Below are 5,095 nucleotides of genomic sequence, written 5' to 3'. Positions count from 1 at the left end.
TATCTGCCGTACCCCATGGCACATTTGTGCAGTGAGAGCTGAACTGAAAATCAGGATTTCTGGGGCAGTCCCAACTCCATCAGTTTCTTCCTCCTGACTCCTTTCCATGTTTCAAAGTCTTCATTTGTAAAATTGGAATAGTAATATCATTAGTGGCAAAAAAATCCTAGAATGCATGGCACATACATGTTGAATAAATTGGAATAGGTTGGGACATGCCACTGGATCCAGGGCTGTGTATGACTTCTGTGGGCCCTAGGCACTTTTGCCTTCATGGTTCCTTCCTTTATAAAAAGATATTTAAAAGATATATTGTATGACTGCATTGATATAATGATAAATATATTATCATTATAAATTGAAACATTTTCCTTGACCTAAGAGTTTATTTTTCTTCTGATGTTTAAGGAAGGAAAACATCTTCACGAGCCCCTAAAAGTACTGTGGGCCCTCAGCATTGATAAGTTGGCCCTCTTGCATCACAAAACCTCCACTGATATATCAAACTGCTCTCTCTTCTCCACCCTGGACAGCTTTTGTTGTTGTTCTTTCTTCTCTCTTCTCTTCCTTTCTTGCTGAGGTTTTCAATGGATGTAGGCTGTCTCTTTCCCTTCTCTCCAAGCTCTCTTAGGTTCACCAACTCTGGTGAGTCAAGGCACACTAGCAAACAGACACGGAGTTCAAAGTATTGAATAGATAAGCAACAATGATGTATTGTACAGCACAGGGAATTATAGCCATTATTGTAATAACTTTTAATGGAGTATAATCTGTAAAAATACAGAATCACTATGCTATACATGTGAAATTAATGTAATATTGTAAATCAACTGTATGTCAATTTAAAAAAATTTTTTTAATTAAAAAAAACTGTTCTAGGAGAGTAGAGGATGATTCAGGTTCAGTCCAAGCTACTATCCTCTACCGTCTCTGGAGATGCTTCTAAGTGGATTAGAACTACTTCTAAGTGCAGAGGTAAATATGCAGAGAGGTTTCTGGAGTTGTGCATACCGAATTTTAAGAACGGTTTTTATTAGGCTTGTGGGCGTTGGGTGAGTTTTCTCTTTCCTCTTGGTAATTTCTATGTTTCTTGCATGTTTTAAATGAACATGATTTTTAATAGAAAGGATAAAAGTATTAAAACAATTTTAATAAGGGTCAACTACTATATTTTTCAGAATAGGTGCTGACCCAGATTCTATTTATCCATTCCAGAACAGCTCCTTGGTCTTGAAAGCACGCCCCACTAAATCCACACCCTTAGTCTCTTTCCAGGCTAACTCTGGGCCTGGCCGTGTGACTTACTTTGACCAACGGAATAATAGCAAATACGGTGCAGGCAGAGGTTTAAATAACTGTTTTCTTGAAACGATGTTTTGGGTTGGAGATTAAGGCACACCTTCCAGAAGACTTTCGTGTTTCTCTCAGTCAACGCAATCACCAAAGAGAGAGAGAGAGAGAGAGAGACGCTGTTTGCATTTTTCTTTAACACATTTTTCATTTGCTATCACCTGAAAGTGTAAAAGAACTTCTCCAGGTGCCTCAGCAATCAAAAACGAGGAGTTAATATGCTAAGACACAATAAGTTGAATATTTTTCTCGGTGGGTGGCCTTACAAATACACACACACAGAGCAACTCTGATCTAGCCAACCATATGGTCCTCATTTTCTGTATCTATTTCTATTTATGTTAACTCAAGAATTCTGCCACTGTAAGGCAGCTGACTAACCTATTGCCCCTTTTTTCTCTCTTGCATTAAACAGAGGGCTTAGCCTGAAACATTTCCTGGGTGCTGTTTCCTTCATGGGAAAAAGAGTTCAAGGTGAAATTGCTTAGTAAAAAATTACATTCACATGATTATTTTCTTTTCAGGTGTTGCTCTGTATCTGCATTGTCTAAATCCTTTTCCTTTTGTATTCCATTTATTTAAAGCCATTGTCTTACCATCTCTTTTTCCACCAAGAGAGAAAGCAAAGGATCCTAAACAATTTTAGCACGTGAAGAATCAGATTTGGTAAACAATTCAGCAGCTACTAAGCTCCTACCATGGGTCTCACCTCCCACTGGACATTGCAGGAAGTTATGAGTGGTTCCTGAAGAAACCAAGAAGTCTGCTCCGTGGGTGTCCACGAGACCTCCTGTCTCGAGGCGGATGGGGACCATGGGGAGCTGGAGAGCACAAGCTTGGGAGGAAAGGGCAGTTGCTACTCAGCCCCAGCCAACTGTTGCCCTGTGGGAATGAAGGCCCAGTCTCACCAGGTCAGCTAGTTTTTCCCGAAAAGCTGGAAATCAAGATTTTTTTCTGCATGAAATCTCTCCATTTAAAAAGTTGTCAACTAATTCAAAATTTCTAAAAACATTGTGTGGGCCAACAAATGTGCAAGCCAAGTCAAATACGTCTGCAGGCCTGATTTGGCCTGCGGCCGGCCAGTTTGTGCCTTCTGCTTTACATTAGAAACTCCCCCAAATTTAAAAATGCTTACCACTCAAAATGACTTGGTGACATTTATCATGATCTATGTACATTTTTTGGAGAAAAATCTTGAATAAGGCTGCTTGAATGCAAATTCTAAACAACAAAACCTGCCACTGCAGTCCTTTAGTACTACAGGGCAAAGTAACGTTTGGACAGCATTTTTCACTTCTAAATAATTGCTTTCATATTATGTAGATTCTGCCTAAATTATGTATGGATCAAGTCTTAACGTCATAGTTTCTAAAATCAAGTTTATATCAGCATTCCCCCTGCCACACACATACAAAATACTATCCCATAACAAAAATGACCCCTCTTGAGGATTATTTTGGGTTCCTGCAGGATTATTATTGCTGGAAATAACAAGTGGTTGTCAAGGAGGTGGAGAAATTGGAATCCTTGTACACTGTTGGTGGGAACGTAAAATGATGCCGCCGCTATGGAAACAGTAGGATGGTTCCTCAAAAAATTAAAAATAGAACTATCATATGATCCAGCAATTCTACTTCTGAATATACATATCCAGAAGAATTGAAAGCAGGGTCTCAAACCAATAGTTGTACATCCATGTTCGTAGCAGTGTTATTCACAATAGCCAAAAGATGGAAGCAGCCGAAGTGTCCATTTGACAAATGAATGGATAAACAAAATGTGGTATATACACACAATGGAATATTACTCAGCATTAAAAAGGAAGGAAACTCTGGCACATGCTACAACATGGATGAACTTTAAGGACATAATGCTAAGTGAAATAACCCAGTCACAAAAAGATAAATACTGTATGATTCCACCTATATAAGGTACCTAGAGTAGTCAAATTCACAGTAACAGAAAGTAGAATGGTGGTTGCCAGGAACTGAGAAGAGGCAGAAAGAGGCAGTTGTTGTTTAATGGGGGTGTTAATTAGTGTTCTCCAGAGAAACAGAACCAATGTGATGTTTATATAGAGAGAAATCTATTTGAAGGAAGTGGCTCATGAAATTATGGAGGCTGGCAAGTCCAAAATCTGCAGGGTAGGCCATCAGACTGGAGACCCAGGTAAAAGCCAATGTTGCAGTTTAAATCTGAAGGCTGTCTGCTGATAGCATTCTCTCTTTCTTAGGGGAGGTCAATCGTTTGTGCTATTCAGGCCTTCAGCTGATTGGATGAGGTCCACCCACATTATGGAGAGCAATCTGCTTAGTCAAAGTCTACCAATTTAAATGTAAATCTCATCCAAAAACACCCTCAAAGAAACATCCAGAATAACGTTTGACCAAGTAGCCGGGCCCTGTACCTGGTCAAGTTGACACATAAAATTAAGCATCACAATGTGTATAGAGTTCCAGTTTTGTAGGATGAAAGGTTCTGGAGATTGATTGAGTGTCAATGTGAATATACTTAACACTACTGAGCTCTACACTTTAAGATGGTTAAGATGGTAAGTTTTACGTTATGAGTATTTTACCACAACTGGGGAAAAAAAAGCCTGTTAGATCTTTCCCTCGGGCCAGCAGCACCAATGGGATGGGCAGGTGTCAAGATCTTCATATTGCCAGGAAGCTCTGCAGCCACCATCAGGACCAGAAGTGGCAGGATAAACGGTACAAGAAAGCCCATTTGGGGACAGCCTTGAAGGTCAGCCCCGTTGGAGGCACTTCACATGCAAAGGGAATTTTGCTAGAAAATGTCAGAGTTGAAGCCAAACAGGTAAATTCTGCCATCGGGAAGTGTTTCAGGGGCCAGCTGATCAAGAAGAGCAAGAAGCTCACAGCTTTCTTACCTGATGATGGTTGCTTGAACTTTACTGCAGAAAACCATGAAGTTCTGGTTGCTGGATCTGGTTGCAAAAGGCCACGCTGCTGGCGACATTCCTGGAGTCCACTTTAAATTTGTCAAAGTAGCCAATGTCTCTCTCTTGGCCTTATGCAAAGGCAAGAAGAAAAAACCAAGATGATAAGTTTTGATGATGCAAACATGGTAGCAATAAACTTTCATATACAAAAAGAGTCTATTAGAGAAATTTCCTTTCACTAAATACCAAAAAAAAATTTTCATAAGGGACAATAGGGTACAAATTGGACTATATTTTAACATTAGACTCCTGTAAAAAAAAGTTATTCGTGGGACTTCCCTGGTGGTCCACTGGTTAAGAATCCACTTTCCAATGCAGGGGACCCGGGTTTGATCCCTGGTCGGGGAGCTAAGGTCCCACATGCCACGGGGCAACTAAGCCCATGCACTCTAGACCTCGTGCACCACAACGAGAGAGAAGCCCATGTGCCGCAACTAAAACCCAACGCAGCCAAATAAATAAATAAATATTTAAAGAAAAGAGTACTTCGTATAGCAAACGTCTATAAAAAGTTGAGAGAGTAAAATTATTATATCTCAAAAAAGCTATTTCTGTGAGAAGTTAAGATTACGTATTCTAGTTATATTGCTTCCTGGGGATATAATGTTCCTCAGGCATCAAGCATAGAGAGTAAGAGAAATAGAAGCAAATACATTCCTTTGATTGTTACTCTCAAATAACAAACTATTCAACTGAAGTGTTGGTAAAAGCTAAACAGCAGTCAATTCATGGCTGACCATATGATAAATGGCTATAATTTTAGTATTTTGGTGAATATTG

The 5,095-nt window shown here is 39.6% G+C and overlaps 1 pseudogene across 1 annotated transcript; it reads left to right on the top strand.

The window, feature by feature from the left end:
- The first annotated feature begins 3,915 nt into the window (after positions 1 to 3,915).
- On the top strand, positions 3,916 to 4,350 carry LOC309661489 (small ribosomal subunit protein uS12 pseudogene; annotated as a pseudogene). The gene has a single exon. The product of its transcript is annotated as a small ribosomal subunit protein uS12 pseudogene (transcript).
- The last annotated feature ends 745 nt before the right edge of the window (positions 4,351 to 5,095 follow it).

The sequence above is a fragment of the Balaenoptera physalus genome, assembly GCF_965194825.1.
Source record: "Balaenoptera physalus genome assembly, chromosome: 5".
Taxonomy (NCBI): Eukaryota; Metazoa; Chordata; class Mammalia; order Artiodactyla; family Balaenopteridae; genus Balaenoptera; species Balaenoptera physalus.
The sequence above is the reverse complement of the archived record's forward strand: the minus strand, read 5'-3'. Positions and strand labels throughout refer to the sequence as shown.